This window comes from Cardiocondyla obscurior, linkage group LG13 (genome assembly GCF_019399895.1).
Source record: "Cardiocondyla obscurior isolate alpha-2009 linkage group LG13, Cobs3.1, whole genome shotgun sequence".
Lineage (NCBI taxonomy): Eukaryota > Metazoa > Arthropoda > Insecta > Hymenoptera > Formicidae > Cardiocondyla > Cardiocondyla obscurior.
This window is the reverse complement of record NC_091876.1, coordinates 4,076,800-4,096,150: the sequence shown is the minus strand read 5'-3', so window position 1 is coordinate 4,096,150 and position 19,351 is coordinate 4,076,800. Positions and strand designations below refer to the sequence as shown.

At 42.9% G+C, this 19,351-nt stretch overlaps 1 long non-coding RNA gene across 1 annotated transcript in view; it reads right to left on the bottom strand.

Moving 5' to 3' along the window:
* The window catches only part of LOC139107807 (uncharacterized), a 199,270-nt gene that overhangs the window by 120,402 nt on the left and 59,517 nt on the right, over window positions 1–19,351 (bottom strand). Inside the window, exon 4 of the long non-coding RNA XR_011546568.1 lies at window positions 5,755–5,802. This is a non-coding gene — a long non-coding RNA (uncharacterized lncRNA). The remainder of the gene's footprint in view (window positions 1–5,754; window positions 5,803–19,351) is intronic.

Sequence of the window (19,351 nt, the reverse complement as noted above, 5' to 3'; positions counted from 1 at the left end):
AATAAACTACAGATGTATCTATCATATTTTACGTGATATTTTTAACGCAGTGACTATTAAATATTTTCAGCACGTCTACAATTTAAATGTTATATTTATTTTTACAGATAATCGTCAACTGCGCCGCTGCGTATCGTTCTGGTAAGTCAAAGGTTTTTCTTTTCTTACAATATAAGAACTTCGGGTCGGAAAATCACTTTGCATACGGAAGAATATATAATAAAAAAAAAAAATGATTCGTCTAAATAGAGTATTTTATATATTTCGCGTAAATCGCTTACTTAGCGAAATATAGCAAGCTCATAAAAAAAGGATCTTATGCTGGTGATCTAACTAGGCTATTTTTTTTTATGAGTCTGTGTTATTATCGGTACGCGACAATGTCTACAATAGTGTTTCGCTGGACACATGTTAAAAAATGACGAGCTTATATTTACTTAGACCTCGAGTGACCTGAATTAAAAGTCCGTTATTTGAATTAGAGTTTTAATTAAAGCAGTAATGCAGCAGACTATAATTACCTGCGTCACATAGTATATATTAATTACGAAATAGTATCAGAAGTATTATACCCTCTCGCGGTGTAATTTTTATCCTATCTACAAATGTGAAATAGAAAATTAAGTATAATTGTTGCGAGATAATTGATTTTTCTTGTTCTCTTTTTTTCCCCCGTAAAATAAAAACCGCGAAATACTAGGTGATCATAAATCCTTGTACGATCATTTCGTCGACGCAAATGCAACCGGCTTTGTACTCTCGACACTCGTTAGCGGACTTCTTGCTGATTATTCAGAATTCCTTGCCACGTGCTAGCTTTCTTTCCTTCCTCCCCGTCGAAGGCGTTAACAAGTAGGCGGCTTTGTGGCGGACAATGCGTTGTACGATGGCGTATTCTTAACGATAGTCGTCGCAATTCGCGACCATTCGCGGATGCAGCAAAAATGCAGCTGCTAATCTTCACCGACAGTACGAAAGAACGATTTTATTTTTTTTTTTTTATTTTTATGCTGCTTCCTCAACAAAAAAAATAATAATAATAAAATAAAACGCTCGCAAAGTACATCGTAATATTTTTTTTTTTAATAAAACGGCATATTATTTGCATAAAGTATCTTTAAAAAACCGATCTTTGAAAAATCAAAAAGTGTCTGATAATTAAGTCTATCTTCGAGGTTATTTTTCATTATACTTTTATCAGGATTGTTTACGTCTTTTAATAAAACACAGCGTAATTATAAATTCTTTTGACATATTTTTAAAGCGATTCATGCATCTGTCAGTACGACCAATTACACCGAATTGTTTGCCTTCTGTCGCATTCTGTAAATAACGTGGACAAAATAACATGTCAAAAACCTAATTCCCTTAAACGCGCAAAACAAGCTTCATGCACCGGTAATTTTTGTGCAATAGAATGCACATACTTTTTTATGTTGTTCGATGCTGCGGCGTGACACGCTTGCCTTGAAAAATTCAGGACATCAGCGAGACGTGACAGATAACGGGAGTAAAAAAAAAAAAAAAAGAAGCGCCCCGTAGAAAATTCAAACGCCACAAAATGCACAATTGTCGGCCGTGTATACCGCGCAAATCGCAACGTCATCATTATCGCCGCTACAATTATTGTTAATTCACTAAGCAACCTTTCTATTTTTCACGAATTGTCGTTTCGTTCGAAAGATACCAGTCCTAATCATCCGCTTGGAGTAATGAACGGCCGGGGAAAATGACGTGTCGGCGAAGTTTCGAAAATTAATCTTACAGATGTGATTGTACGCCGACGTTGTAATGATCAAAGGAAGAAGGAAAAAAACGTAATGGCAACGGGGGCTGATAGTGCGCGCATAAATGGCCGTTCTATTATAACGGCGAGACGCTAATGCTTAAATCGATAACGCCGGCAAAGATGTCGAGTCGAAAAATTTCCCTTATCGCGTTTACGAGACATTCTCGCGTCGATCTACGACCGTTCTCTCTGTAATTATCCTCGCTGCCGCGTAATTGTAGTGAAGGATATGCCGCGCCGAAATGACCCGAATTGCGCGAAGAAGTTGGAATCGTAGCGAACAGTCTCGATCGATTCGGAGATCCCGTTTGTTTCCTAAATTTCGACGCGGCGCCATATCGCCGGGAAAATCGTGCGGAAATAATTACCAGACCGCTGGTAATGCTGCAGCCTCGAAGATGGAGAGGAGGCGGCAGACGCGGAGAGCTTGCGGCTCGACTAATAATGCCTCCCGTGCCTCGGCTTTACTTCGAGCTTCGTCTCCTTCGGCACAGTCACTATCTGGCTGTGCATTAAACAAATATTACGTTTCCTTAATCGGGAAACTGGATGTACTAAAAGCCCGCAGAAGTTTCCACCAAGTCGAAATCGTGTACAATCTAGATTTACGAGTATTCTAAGAGAATATTGGAAACCGCACAGACGTTACATTCGGGATTTTAATTACTTTTTATTTATATCCCGAGACGAAACGAGCATTGACAGTTTACAGAACGCATAAGCATCTGAGTATTGTACAATATTACAAGTAACGATACTGAAACCGAATAATTAATAAATTGCATTGCGCCGACGAATATTACGTAGGGAAGTAAATTAATTCCGTAAGTTTCGAAATTTAAAATAACGCAAAATTTATGAGCGGAATTAAGAGTTTAAAAATAGAATGCGATACAAAAAGGGGACGAGCGTAATAGTCTTTGGCAGGAAAAAAAAAAAAATATTGGATGTGAAACGATGAAATAGAGACTATCAAAGAATTATGAATACTGCAACGAGTTTAGCACGAAACCCGACAGTGAGTAAGTGTTTTACGAGAGAACTATAGAGAGCTATGTGCATCGCAATTGGCCTCACGAGCGCAACGTTGCTACCGTCGGGTGTTTATCTTTACTGCCGTTTCACGAGAACATTTCGTCGTGATATCTGTGCGATAAGACAACACTCGCCAAATGTTGACAATAATCTCCGGAACTATTAGAGAATTCTAATGCTCTCGATTTAACTCCCGGCAGCAATTGCACGGGTAGAAAGAGAATACTTTCCAAGTCTCGAAACCGCTGCCCACTTGCGCGTACATTATTTGATCGCTAATAACGATGTTCTGCGAGATAATTAGCACAAATAAATTAATTCGACCGTAATAAACCGCGCGCGAAATATGTAATATTCTGCAGTTATCACACATCGACTTCGATAAATACTGTAATCGAGATACTAAATATATTTTACGCTGCGACGATAAATATTGTATCGATAAATATTTCGCGTGACGCTATTTCGATCATAGAGCGAATTGATATATTTAAAAGGTATTTTGCCGCCGCCACGTGCTTTTAATTAATTTTACCCTCGTAATAACTTGAGACGAAGTTTGCTTAATCCATCACGTCGTAAGTACGTTATCGGATGCATTAATATTAATGGTCGTTCCCGAGCGCTCGTGTCAATGAGAGTGACGCAGGAAGACACTACAGAATCCGCCTTATTGAGTAAACGTTACTAATTTAGCTCAGTCGTACGCATCGCTTGCTTCATTTCTGGCTGATCGCGCACCGTACGTTTAATATGCGTATTGAACGGTCTGTACCGCGCGCTGTCATTGCCCTCAAGGGACGCGGGCGGATATGAAAGTGACGTGAAAGCGGAAAATTCGATTAGCATTACAGAAACGAGTAAAATTACGACAAATGCTGACGGCGGTAATGGATCCTTAAAACATCGCCGATCGCGGCCTCGCGTCCGTTTATTTCCGGTGATTAAGAGCACTACTACTTCCTCCTCCCGGACCGAGACAATTGGCGCGACTACAATTTATCCTTGTTATTTCGCGGTGTAAATTTTTCCCGTGCGTCATACAGATATCGCCGAAAATTTTAATGCTAAAAAAAAAGAGAAAAAAGAAAAAAATCATTTTTATTCGTACACGCACGTATCCTCATTTGGACATATATATTTCACCGTACTGTTTAATTATTACCGTTGTGCAAAAACAGTGCATAAAAATTCATAGAGATTATACGGCCCGTTTTTGCATGCGGGGAAAAAAATATAACGGTGTTTCGGGGGGGAATTAACTCGAGCGAGATACATCATGTCGCGCGATACATCTTGCCGAAGAGCCACCGCGACGTGTCGATCGATAATCCCCCGTCGTCGTCAATTACACGCGGCAACCGGCACTTCCTCGTGCTCTTCTTGCACGGCGGAAATAAACTCGAAATAGGAACAATCACCGGGCACGAATGAGTTTTCACGATTGCGGCGGTGGCGATCGAAACCGGTCGCGGTCCGGCGAGCATTACGACGACAATTAAAACATTAGGCCCCGTCGTAAACGACATTGGTGCTTAGCACGGAAGAAAGTGGAGTTAGGTGCTCTCTATAAAAGTACGTAGTCACTCAGTTTTGGCATCTAGTTGTTCACTGGCTGCACCCACCGAGATAACGCCGACATGGTTACGTGGGTAAGTTCCTCGCAGTTCCCTCGGAACATTTCTCTACTCGGCGAAGTAACTGAGGGGGGGGCCCGAGTGAATGAAGTGCCGCAAAGTTTGTAATCGTTTCTAAAGTACTGCGTTTACAGTAATACACGGCGCCGAATGCGGACGCGTCGGCGGGAATAATTCTCCTTCAGATCGAGATAAAGATCCGCTTCTCTTCGCGTGCTCGCCCTTTTCCGTCCCTCTGATTAATACGCTACGTTACCCGGCTTTTAATAACGCGACGGTCACCGCGTGATACGATGCTCCAAATTTATCGTTGACATCCGTCCGGATTTCGGGCCGAATACATCCAGCGCGAGTTTTGCGGACAGTTGTGACGTGCAAACGTCACAGATAAAAGTCATTAGGACGTCGGTCATCGGCGCGGCCAATGAAACATTTGCGGTCAATTGACGTGTGCCCGGAGACTTTCGCGTTTCGAATACCCGGGCGCATCTGTTAATTCGGCTAAAAACGCGGCTGCAGTTTGTTACGGAGAAAAAGCGGGGGAGGCTGGCCCGCCACGTTTCGCAAAACACGTTTCTCGCCGCTACTGATTCGCGTCGCGAACGGCGCCGGCCGCGTCCGGCCGACGTCGGGCGTCGTCAGCATCCGGAATCTTTTGTATAAATTGCTTTGTCGCTGATTAAATCCCGAGTTATTAAGCGCCGGAACATTTGCATTTCAAGAAGAATATATCAGCGCTTCGCGGACGCCACCGCCAGCTTGCAGTTACTACGGAACGAGGAAATTAGCGGCGGCGGAGGCGACGGTGTCGCGACGCTATGGAATGAGATATTGCGGAAGGAGAAACGACGAAGAGGGAAACCGAGATTCCGACTTTCTCAAGTTCTCTCGACAGGACCTCTTTCTATTCCGATTGGATATAGTGTTTAATTATCCCCGCATCGAAAGCACTGAGTAGTCATTCTGAAAACGTCTTCGTATCACTCGGGTCTCGATTGCAGTTGACACACAGTCCGCGATATTATCCGTTCCAGAGTTTACATTAGACTCGAGAGTATGCGCTTCGCTGGCTACTTTTGAATTTATAATCGCTTCATCTCGATTAAATTTATAATTGCGTCACGGACTTAGATATTTTTAATGGATACTCTTAATTTCAAAATTTTAGAATTAATCTGAATTTAATTAAATAATGAAATCTGTTATAAACAAAATTTTTGTATTACTAGTTACGCGCGTGCAATTTTTCAAGGGGTCCCAATTACAAAGTACAAAAAGAAAATTATGACTTACCGATCTGCATGACCGAGCATCAGCGGAGTTGTAGAGTTCTGCCTTTTTCTGTAACATAAAATAAAACAGATTAATGTAAACACATTAGGTTTTAAATTAATGTAAAGTTTTATTTTTATAAGGATTTTCTAAAAAAAAAAAAAAATTAAATGATAATAGCCAAGAACAAAATGGTTTATCTAGGGCATGCAAGTAAGAAACTTCATTTGTGGAAAACCGCTCAATTAAATAAAAACGAAGGAGATAAAGCGCGAAATCGCATCACAGATTTAATCTACTTTCGTCAATTTCGGTCGAGCTCAATCCTACGGCGAATAGCAAAAGCGGATTTCTGAGAATGTAATTTGATATCGTCTTCTGCTGATTCCCAATTCCTACGCGCGTCGGCCTCGCTGGAAACTCGAATAAATCATCGGCACGATTATATTCGAGCGTGATTAATTGATTTCTTGCGGCAAACATACCGCCAGCTGACCACGCTGATTTTCCTAACGGCTCGAGATGTGATTTCGGTTCTCGTTAGTTGAAAGACATATCTTTCTCTCTCTCTCTCTCTCTTTCTTTCTCTATCTCTCCTTCTCCTTTCTTCCTACGGGGAATCTGCAGCAAGAAGGCCGAAGCGCGATAAAACGACTCCCCGACGATTTACTGGATATTATCTCCGGCTCTTCCGCTCGAACGTGCACGCGTACACGTGTGTGCGACAAAAGTGACTGCCTAGTGATACCACACGTTTTATATCTATTGGAAGTTAAACGCCCATTACTCGGATCGTTTCTTTGCAAGAACCGTGTCTCTATTTAAAATGTGATTAGATAACTGACAATAAAATTTTAAATAAAAATAAATTTTAATTCAATAATAAAATTACGTAATTATCTATATCTGAAATGTCACATTTTTACATACTGTAATTATTATGGATTATTAAAATTTGGTAAATTTATTAATAATAAGTTGCTACTAGATTAACAATCCAAAAGATATCGCCGTTCCACGAACAGGTTCCATTTACCGAGCTCGTCTGTCATCCTAGGCGTGGTTTCCGGTCGTCGGTCTGTTGCTGGCAGCAGCGACCGGTCGGGAAACACAAGATGAGATTCGACCGCAGGTGTCGGCGGCTAAACAAGAAATGGTCGGCCCCATCGAGCTGCTGGGACAATTGCAGCCGTCGCGGCCGTTCGTACCCAAGAATCTACCCAAGAGCATTATCGCGCCGACCGAAAGAAACCAAAAGAAACGACAGCTGACTGATTTCGGACTAAGCTTCTCGCAACCATTGTTACCGTTAACTGGCCAAACTCCACTTCCGCTTCTCACATCGACCTTTGGCTCGAGCCTCGGTGCCAGTATCGTTCCACGAAATACTCCGCAACCGAAGCAGATCATTACGCGCATAACCGAGACTTCGTCGCCGAGTCACGTTACCATCGTCACGTCACCGTCAGTCGAGTCGCAACGTAGAATTCACGAATTCGATAGGACGTTCCACCACAAGCCTCACGCTTTCCATCATAAGCATCATCATCATGGATTTCACCACGGGCATCACCATGGTCACGATCATCATCACGAGCACGGCCACCATGAGGAGCATAAACACCATGAAGATCATAAGCACCATCATGATCAGCACCATCACCATGGGCATCACCATGATCACGGGCATAAGCACCACGAAGACCACAAGCATCACCATGGCCACGAACATAAGCATGGTCACCACCACAAGCACGGCCACAAGCATGGCCACGAGCATAAACACCACGGAGAGCACAAGCACCACCATGGGCACCATCATCATTCGAAACACGAACACCACGAAGAACATAAGCATCATTCTGAGCATCATCACCATCACAAGCATCATCATCACAACGAGCATCATCATCATCACGACCATCACCATGTTAACGAGCATCATCATCATCACAATCATAAGGAAACTGAAAAGCATCATCATCACCACGGACACGATCACAAGGAGCATCACAAGCACGAGCATAAGGAGGAACATAAGCATCATCACGGGCACGAGCATAAGCACGGCCACCACGAAGAGCATCACCATGGCCACCACGAAGACCATCACCATAAACACGGGCACGACCATAAGCACGGCCACCACGAAGATCACAAGCATCATCATCACGAGGACCACCACCACAAGCACGGACATGACCATAAGCACGGCCACCACGAAGAGCACCACCATGGACATCACGAACATCATAAGCATCACCATCATGAAGACCACCATCATAAACACGGCCATGAACATAAGCACGGCCACAAGGAGGACCATCACCACGGACATCACGAGGATCATCATCACGCTCACCACGAAGACCATAAGCATCATCACCATGAGTCTCATAAGCATGGCCACCACCATAAAGAAGACCACAAGCATGGCCACGACCATAAGCATCATCACGACCATCACGAGCATCATCAACACCATGAGGACCATAAACATCACGAGGGACATGACCATAAGCACGGCCACAAACATCATGAAGGCCATAAGCATCACGAAGACCACCACCACAAGCATGGACATGACCACCATCACATTAAGCATCACGACGATCATCATCATCATGTGTTTGAAAATCACGGCCACGGGCATTACAAAAATTTTGGCCATAACTTCGACTCTCCGCCCGAAGAATTCATACTCTCGGAAGAAAGCGCAGCAATTTCGGTAACGCCGCCCTTGGAAGACGTCTTAAAAATTACGAAAGCACCAGAAGTGACAGAGTCCGTGGAGCAAACGGATATCGTGCAAGTTTAATGCACGAATTATAACGCGACAGGGTTACTTAGAAGCAGAATAAGTTAAATAAATTGTTTATAAACACGTTAACTAAAATTTTAATAAATATTTAGTGGCGTAAAATAAAAGATTTCGTGTACTTTAAAGTTTTAAATTTTTTACTACGTTCCATATAAAAACGCAATTTTTTTTTTTACATAAAATACATTATTTATGCAACGTTGAACCAGAATTAATGAAGAATTCGATGTAAAGAAATTAATATAATTGCAAATATTTAATGATGTATTAAATTTATAATTTTTAAGTGCTCCATTTCTTTTTAATTTATTGTACGACGAAATATGGCACTCATTTATTATCAAGCTAAACAGATACGTCGCATTAGGTTTGCATTAGCGCTTTACTAAAAATACGATATTTTAAGAAATGCAATTTGCACTGCTTTTAAACTAAACGCGGCATATAATCGACGTAAAGTCACGTTTTACATTAAAACTCCGTATTTCCTTAACCCTGCCGTAGAAAACTATCCGACTGAATACCGCTCTGCATTACCCGCTTTGTATTTTCTCGGCGATAGCGTCGTTCGAGAAAATGATTACGGCTCGATCGTGGAGCAGGCTCGCAGGTATCCCGTTAAGCGTTGTTTCTCGTTAGTCAGACATTACTCGAGCGTTGTTGACACCTTTGAAATATAAAGTTTTCACCACTTTACGATCCTTTCATTTTTCCAACGCCCTAGCCTCTTGGTATAAAGCCGAGGTAAACGATGGCTCGTTTTTCCACGGAAGAGAGACAATATTTAAGGTTTATGGCAAAGAGCGTATTTTTATGCTGCTGCAAGAAATTTCATCCGCGAGGGTATAAACAAACAACGGGGAGGAGATCTAGATTAAAATACGAGCATGTTAATTGTCTCGGGATAATATCGGGGAAAGTTCGGCGGAAAACTCCACGAAAATATATAAATTCTATTTAAAAAAACGATACGAAAGTTAACTTCTAATGTAATTCCTCGGGGCCGTTACTTCTCCGAGCTTAAGAATAATTTACAGACGGCACTAATTTCTCTCGGCGAGCTGCGATTCGCGAAAGCAATTTCTTAGATGCGACGGCTAAGACGTGTGTACATTGGGACGGATCTCTTCGATACGCCGGAAGCGGTGCGCCTATCTCGTGTGCAAGATAATGGATCGATTATTCAGAGAGAATCGATTTAGCTTTAGGCGCGAGCACGCGTAATCCATTAATACCGGCCTGGGATCTTCCACGACATTGTATTACTCGTTCGGCGTCAACTTGTCAAAGTTGGATGTTATAAACTTGACTTCCAATTTACTATATTGATCGCATCTTATCGAGAATGCAGTGAAATCGCGGAGCGACACAGATCGAACAATAGTAACTCTGGATAAGCGTCATTTCCGGTGAATTCGAAAGAAGAAAAAAAAAAAAAAAAAAAAAAAAACACTTTAGAAATCTTCGACGAGCATCTCCCCGTCGGAGAATCTTTTCGTGCGATAAGAAAATCGAGGCAGACGAAAGATCTATGGGCAGGGATGAGAAGCAGAAAGGAGATGGGACGATAAATCCCGTTTGTGGATTGAATTGACGCTTCTATATCGTTCACAGGGCTCTTCGCTATGAAGGTGTTACCGTGCTTCAAGATTAAAAGGACAGATACGTCTGTCCCCGATAGATAAATTCTCGCACAATAAATTCTTAAAAAAAAAAAAAAAATTAATTAATTAATTTAAAATTAATATTTAATATTACATATAAAATAAACCGAAATAAAAAATATATCTTTAAAAGTAAACACGTGAAAGAGAAAGAACAATATTACATCTTGAAAAGGATAAAGTAACAATCGTCTCGCAGATGTTCTGTCCATCAATAAATCGTCTTTTAACGTGATAAGTGGATCAAAGAGCAAAAGGATTCGAGGTCGAGAGAAGCGGAGCAGACCGACACGGTAAAAGAACAAAAGAAAATATATTGTGTTTGCGAATCGAATTATCAGTCCCATCTTCTCTCGTCATTCTGCGAATCAAAGTGTCACACCTTTGATTCCAGTTTCATGACTGAAGGCGCAAAAATGACGATAAGTTACGCGGTTCGATAATTTAAACTTTGTATGTTACAGTATCGTCGTATTTTTTAATACTGTAAACGTAAAGAATCAGCGGGGAATATCTGTTACGCTGTAACAAATCTCTACGTCCCGTTTATAAATACAGCGCAGTCAATTGCTAAGAAATTAATTTAAAGTTTCGAGCGAGAGGTCACCGGAACATTTTGAAATGTTCGTTCATCCGGAAATGGTCTCTTTGTTGAAGGTAGGAATCGAGAGAAAGACAAAGACAGGCGCGAGAGGCAAAATGAGGATACGCGAGACGAGTGAGCGGGCGAAGATAAATCCTGTTTGCGGATTGAATGGCTTGCCTCGACGTTCCCATCGTGTTCAACTTTGACCTAGAGCAACTTCCGTCTTTCCACAACCGCAAACTTGTTACCGTAATGTGCCTGTAAGTCGGTTTCACCGGTAGTTCCAGGCAGTTAATTAATTAATACAATTAAGCGGCGACGGTTCCCGATATAAAGTTGTTTTCGAGTGGCGCGCAAAATATGTTGCCGGGACGGCGGGGGACGTGTAACAATAGATACTCCAAGAAAGTGTCGCTGCAAAAGGCGATAAGACAACGCCAGAGTAATTGCGAGTTGTCCCTCCATTAGCGAATTATCCCGTCGTCGCGCAAGGAAAACAACGAAGGAGCTGAATGCAACAATGCGATAGGAAAGCGGAAGACTACGTGTTTTCGCGAGTTAGAACGTTGGTCACATCGTTGCCGATGCGATTGTTCCGCAGTCGCGCCGGCTACGAGATAAGGAAACTAACGACAATGACCATCCAATCAAGGAAGAGTGCAAGCGCGTCTGTATAAAGTATGTACCTAGATAATAGAAGAGTAAGTGCTATTGTTTATTCCCGATGCGATAATCGAAACTAAGAGCGCCCTTTAAAAAATGCGAAACGCGCACCGGTCAGCCTGTTTGATACCCGTAAGTCGATTGTAAACGTTAATTTTCTAAGACAGCGAGACTAGCCCCTTCCCCCTCCTGTTCACGATAAACCTGTTAATATAATGCAACTACGGTTTACTAATACACGCGTAAGTAGTAATAAAATTATACGAAACTCCGTGGTTAGTTTACAGCACCGAGATCGTGCTCGATTTACACCTGCACGCGAGCTGAAAATTACTTCCACTAAGCAATCTGCGGAAATCGCAAAGTCCTGCCGGGGTCTCCCATGTTTTTCTATTTCGCTTCTTAAAAAAAAAAAATATTGCATGTAACCGTTAAATAAACTTTTTCAATTTAATTTATTACCATTAATATAAATTACCGAGGCCAATTTACTTTTACAACTAAGATTTTAATATTTTTCAGAAACGATTTGCTGACTCAAAAACTTTTCACATTATTAACGCAACGGAAATGATGTGTCTTGAAAAAAAATTAGAAAAGAAATATTTTTAATGGGAATATAAAACTGTGTTCGCGTATTCACAAGTTTCAATAATAATTGCTAATGAGGATGGACTTTATGTTTCAGTAACATTAATTATGTCGGGCTGCTTACTCGGAAGTACTTTCAACTGCTATTTTAATACGCTTTTATTTTAACGAAGCAAAGTATTTTATTCATTGACGCAAACGTTGCTAATGAGGCCGGTAATCAACAAGAGCAATGGGTATTAGCATTACCGTCAGTTTTATGACGCTGAATGAGTTTCGTGATAAAGAAAAAAAAAGAAAACTGCCATCAATTCACGAGGCGAGACAAAAATCTATTCTTAATGCAGACGTTTAAATAAAAATTTTCCGCGGAATTTATCCGACTCTCAGAAATTTGTCTGCGATCTCGCAATAAAATGTCAGGTACGTTATTTATGCCCGAGCTACTCTAATGTCGAGGTACCGCGGACGATCCATCAGATCGCAAATATTCTCGCTGGGAAAATGGCCGGCATCGCAATCACGAAAGCTCCGCCGGAGCACGAAGACGTCGGCAGGGGCTCGTTCCAACGTGGAAAGTTATCGGTATCTATCTCGACGAAATCCTCCAAGTTCGCAATGTCTGCCCGTGAAATGGGTTAATAAATCGTTCGGCGTGATACATTTAAGCCGCAGCGCGGCGGCCAAAGGAATTGTTGCAACGCGAAAGATCCAAGGATCGAGAAGCACGGATCGGACGGCAGCGAGGGAGGGAACCGTAGGATTTAAATTCGTCCGAAGGGTTTATCAGCATGCATTGGCCGGCGCGCGCTTGGCCTGGCGCGAAACGCCATTTCTTATCCTTCGCTCTCGTTTCCTTCACGTGGCGAGGTGGAGATGCGCGAGATAAAACCGCCGCGAGAAGAATCGGTAGAGGCCCGGCGGATTCCCGCGAATATGAGAACTGGATCAATTGCTGGGCGCTGCGGGCAAAACGGGAGAAAGGGACCGATCATAACTCACGACGCGTCGAATCTGACAAATGGATCTATCGTCTTGCACGGTGATACCACCATATCATTATGCAGTTATGGCGCAGAGGCTGATATCGCGTCTGAGACGATTTGATTAAAGGGGTTTCAATGTGAGATTATCTTTATCTTCATCTTTATCTTCGCGGATTCTTATTAAATTGCGTTCTCGATAGAGAAATTTTTACACCGACGACCGCGCGCGCGCGTATTTTTTTCCACAGCTACATTAATCCGCCGACGAGAATTGTTTCAGTTTAATGGACGTTATCCCGTTACGTGAATTTTTCTTTCCAGGCCGTTTCTCGAATTTCGAGCGCGCGGCCTTATCTGCGCGGCGCAGTTCGAAGATGATAACGAGAAGAATGCAAAAGGTCGAGGGAAACAGCATTTAACAATTAAGAACAATTTCTGCTTGCTCATAGAACTTGTTCGCCAACGGCGTCGTTGACTATCTGGGTCAAAGTTGGAACAACAGGAAAGGTGAAGAGCAACTTCGCGAAAGTAAAGAACGAGCATTTCCTTTCGGCCATTAACGAATTCGTATCGCCCAGAAAAAAAAAAAAAAAAAAAAAAAAAAGGAAGATTCCTGTTGTCGAGCGTACGAATCATTGTACCAAATAACAGAGTGTTTTCGCCAGAAGACATTTGCATATACGTCTCTACGCGTAGTAACAAACTTTGTAGAAAACTTGCACCGATACCCTTGAGCCAAACACGTTTTATTAATTACAGGCATTTATGTTTCTTTTCGTTGGAAACTTAATCTCATTTTACGGAAGAAAAATATTTTAATTTTTTCCTTCTGAGCGTACTGAAATCTACCTTGAATCGTTTTCTCTTTTACATGCAGCTTCTCAATTTCATTATTTTCAAATGATCAAACGGAAAATTTGATCCGCGATAAGTAGAGATTGGTGTTTGTGGCGCAACGGCAGAAGTGAAATTTTTCGCGGCGCAAAGAAAATCTATAAATCGTCGCGCCGGTCTATTTTTCTTCCCCGTCGTGTTAAGTGACTGGAAAGAATCCAGTCGGCTGCCATGTGAAATGTCGGCACCCTCCGGCTAGCTAACACTTCCCAAAGCTGAAGGGAATCCGTATAACGATCGGGAGCGGACCCGCGACCGATAATCGATAATTGATCGTGTTAAGCCCATAAATTACAATGTAACGTTGCCTAATGTAAATCCCATGAGTTATCAGCTAGACTTGCAATTTAATCTGACGAATCGCAATAAGATTCGTAATATGTATCAGTGAAAAGATAAAATGCACGAGGTGACAAGCGCGAATTAAATTTTTTATCTTGATAACGCGTTATTTACCGTCATTTGCATATTTAGCGTTCAACGCGACGCAAATTATCACTCTAAGTGAATCGCTCGAAAATGTAGGGCCACTTGAATTAATAAAAGAGAATCATTCGCAGCAATAAACGTAACGAGGCTTGCGCTTTTACTAACCAGATTACGCGATAAATACCAAGGGGAAAGCTCGCGGCGCCGTTTATTACGATTTCCAAGATGCATCTATCTTGGCGCTGAAGATGGTTACGACAGCGCCGGGCCGTTAATCGGCGCTGAAGAGCCGCGTCTAACAATCAGACCATCGGCAGCATTCCGCGAGGCATTTATCGATAATCGATCGCAGTAGACCCCCGAATCGCAGACGGTTCCATTCTCGTCTCGGCTCTCCTTTGCCCTCAATCTCCATCTACTACCGAGCTACCCGGAGCAGGTAAAGGTGCATTCACAAGCGCGCAGCGGCGGCACTTAAGCCGCTAGACTCAAGAAGGATCTTGTTTTGGGCTCCGCGGAGCTGTCACGAGCACGTTGCGGGGCAGGCATCGACTTGTGTACACGAACACGGAGTTATACACAAGGGGTGCCGCGTGTGTAGGGCTAGACCACGCGCGTATATGGAAATGCGTCGTTAGACAGGTGCTTGAGAACCGCACCGCATGCCACTGGGTAATTTCTCATAGGTGCGACACGTCGACTCGGCAGCGACGTAATCTGCCACCTGCAATGGTCTGCCCCGTTTGAACGGAGGTGTGCGAGGAAATAAACGCCGCCGCGCCCTTTTGCCTTCCGTCACGCGGCGGTTTCTGCAGAATAGATGAATCGCGCCCGAGCAAACGACTTTTCCAGCAGGCACTCCGACGATAAAATCATACAACAGAATCGCCGCAGAACGAAGGCAAATTGGTGCAATAATCCAATTTAAAAGAATAAAAAATACAATCAAAAATACCAAGCGATAGTAAGCGTAAGCTGCCAAGGAAAAAGTTTTGAGATTCGGTATCGATGTAATTAATATTCGACAAATAAAATTTTTTATAACGCGTTGAAATGTGTAAAAGAATTTTTTTTACAAGAAACCTTCTTTTCCCATAAATCAACCGCGCGACAGTGAACCCTTTACATACGATTTCGGATTTCAATTCACTGCGAGTGTAATCTCGCAGGTGCGATCTAACGCTTTTAACAAGTTACTTCTTTCGATCACGGCTCCGGAGGAATATCAATCTTTATTCTTGTCTCGTTAAAAGGCCAAAATGAGAAAGAATGCCGCGAATCGTTTCATTACCGCGCAACATCGACGCCGTCAGTTATCGTGCCGCCGCATCGTCACGAACATCCCCTGAAAAGTATCTTCTTCCTACACGCTCGAGATCAACGACGCGAGACGCGATGGGATCGGGGTCCCTCCTCCTCCCTCGCGCCCTAAATACGCGATTCGGCAACCGCATTACATTCACACGAAACATTTTCATCTGAGACTCGCGACTTTTATGCCTATCACGACCGATGAATAATTCAGGCCCGAAGCGACATGAAAAATCGTCGGCGCCTTATAACGCCGGCTACAGCCGTTTTGCCGCTCCCTCCCGGAATTCATCGAGCACTCTCTTCCAACGGGCGCACAACACGGGTCAATCGATATTCGGTCGATGAGGCTAATGGTAGGTATCGCGTAACGCCCGGCCGATGTCGTTATTACGCTGAGATCGCCACTTTGGGCGTGGACGCAATTTGACGAGATAGCTCGATCGTATATGATGAGCCGTGAAAATATTCGCGTCGAGATCCGATTCATCGCCGTGTATTTTCGCGACGGCGGCGGCGGTTCTTTTTCCATTGCCGCGTGCGTGCGCAAAAATATCGGGGTTTCACGCGAAAATTGAATAATTTTCAATATCGTTGATCGACGTAAAAAAAAAAAAAAATAATTTAAAAAAAAAAAGTAGATTTCGTTGTTACACAATGTGTTACGGTCTGTCGGGAGCGTGATCAAAGTGACAGAAAATTCACCGTCGAATCGAATAAATTCGCTAATACGTTTACGCTTTTTAAACGATAAATTGCACCGATTTCGTGCCCCAACTGGCGGATCGATGCTAAGCGTCTTTTGTGTATTGGTGCCTCCCGGTCTATCGCAATAAATTCTAATTACAATCGAATACTCGAAGATACGCCGGTAGTACCATGCGAATCGCTGCACAATACCATACACGTGGTGCAATATATGCCCGGCTTTATTCATATTTCTCACGCTATTTCTCCCAATAATCGAGTGTCGCCTGCTATCGCGAGCAGTTATTGCAGCATAATGGACGGCAGCTTATAACGGTACCTTACATCTCGATCGTGTATTAAAAAGCACTCTGTTTTTTATTGCGATAATTGCGTGAAGACAGCTCGGACATAATACCGAAATTACGAAGGCAAATATATTCCATGCGAGGCATGAATAAATCTCGTATAATTTTTTAAACGTTTAATCGAATTGATTAAATTGATATGTTCAAACAATACGATGTGCTTTTTAAAAAGTCTTTATTTCTTCCTCAAAGACGAAGATTTATCGAGGGGGAGAAAGAAGACAGCTTATACCATTATTCTACTCATAGATTTTGATGTAAGAAGCTTTGCCGGAAAGCCGGTTCATTTTTCCGCGTTCACGGGCACGAGCGCCAAGCGTCTCAATTAATATCCGTTACTTATAAACGTTCAATATTCCAATTATTCTCTTGTATTTTATTAGGGCCACCAAATAAAATTGTAATCGGTTTCGTTTTAAAAAAGAAAAAAAGATAAAAATAAAATAAATAACAATTAAACGTGGACAATTTAAAAGGGCTCTTTGATGAAGGAAGTCAAACGCCAATCAGAATTTATCACTCGTGTCCCTTTGCATGCGAGCCTCTCGCTTACCATGACCCAATATTCGTACATTCGTCGTCGCTTTTATTCTACGCCTAAATTGAATTCGATCCGATAACGCCCACCGCCATGTATAGCCTCACACGAAACACCGCGTCGCGCCGATCGAAAGCCGGCTAGAGATACCTCGTACCAGGCGGAATTTCTTGCCGGTTGTATTATATCCCAGCGCTTCTTTATCTATATTTCTCACGCTATTTCTTCCCAATAATCGAGTGTCGCCGCTCAGTTATTTCGGATCGCGATCGGTTTTGACTTTGCGTACCGAGCATCGCGTTCACCGTCTGACGCTAAATTGAATTAAATTACAGAAGGCAAATTTTCGCAAGAAATGCTTATCGATAACATTTATTTAATGCAATTAAAAAAAAAAAAAATTAAAAAATTAAATAGCAATGCAGAAAAGATATTATTTTAAAATATGAAGGGGGTGAATTTTTTAATGCCTCAGGTGAGTAAGCACATTCTGCAAATGCATATTCGCTTTAGGCATTTCTTTTTCCACTTTTTCAAATTGACAATCGAAAAGAGAGACGAGTAACAATATCAACCGCAACGTCGGAACGTTAAACTGCCGTAGGCGGCTGTTTCATCCGATTATCGTTATCATAATTGCGGTGACCGCAATCGCGATGGACCTGGATGGAAAAGAGGCCAGCGTGAGATCGTGATGACGGCGCCTGTGACGTACACGTAGAACGCACACGACTCCGGTTAGCCGACGGGTAAACCCGAATAACGTTAACCTGATTTATGGTCAGAGCCGAAGGCTTTTCGAAATTTGCATTGAGCCAATGAGACGAACGAATATACCGGCGGGAGAGACATAGAGAGAGAAAGAGAGAGAGAGAGAGAGACTCAGGATCAGAGAAAGAGAGACAGGAGAGGCCGGAGAAGCTTGAAGCGAGAATCACGATTATGAAAACGAGTTGGTAGGAAGCAGAGATCGAGAGTACGGTGAGAAACAGTCGAAGAGGGAGATTAGGCCGAGCTAACGAAAGGATAACTCGATAGAAGTGGCGGGATGACTCGGGTCGAATAAAGTCCCGACGAGCCGTCCTCCCTTCTCTCAGGTGGGATCCGTTTATCATCGTGATACACGCGAAATTAGATTTGTCCTCCGCAAACACTTTGGTTCGTTTTACGGATTTCTCGCTGGTCACCCGCATAATCTTGATTACGATCCCGAAAAGAAAAGTTCTTCGACTTCCAAGATTCGTGCGGCGCAAGTCGACGAACGAGCGACTCCTTCTCGCCGTTCCGCGGAAATTAATAAAAAATTAAGTTATTTCGTTAACCGCGTTATCCGCGAGAAAGTACTTAGCAGTGTTCCATTCTCCCGCATCTCCATGAAGCCATTTAAATATAACAATAATTCTGTCCGGTCCCTTCTAGGAAAAAAGAGAGACAAATATGCGAAATTATTTCTCGGCATATTTTCCTTCCCTCCTGCAATGCAAAAATTCCCCTTGCACCGTTATTATCTATACTACAAAAGCTCGCGCAGCAGTGTAAAGTAATTTACGAAATTGTAGTCCGCGCTGTTCCTCCACGGAGACATTAATGCAAAATCCTCCTACTTTCCCGGCGCCGTCGCTCTGTTCTTTTTCGCCGTAGTTTTATTCTCAAGGCCGATCATTCTGCCGCTACCGTAGATATCGTGGCACGAAATACGACGCGAGCATGCGTAAGAAAAGACAAAGAGGAGTATCGAAATCTTGTAACCGCGGCGATGTTTTGCGGGACGCGAGACGGAAAGCCGGCGGATTCTGAGCTGAAAAAGAACTTGGCGGCCCTCGTTTCGCCGATCGATTCGAGGAGGCGACACGCTGAGACGAAGCAGGACGCGAATGCGAAATGTCAAAGGAGATATTCTCTTCGCGCGAAGAAAGACGCGCATCCCGGCGAAATAAAAGATAAAACTGCTGCGCGTCCCGCGGGGAAGTAGCTAGCGCACGACCATTGGCGAGACAATATATCGCGATGCGCCGGAAGTCGAAGTAAGATACGATATAAAGTTGCCGCATGATACATAACAATGACGCAAGGACCTGAC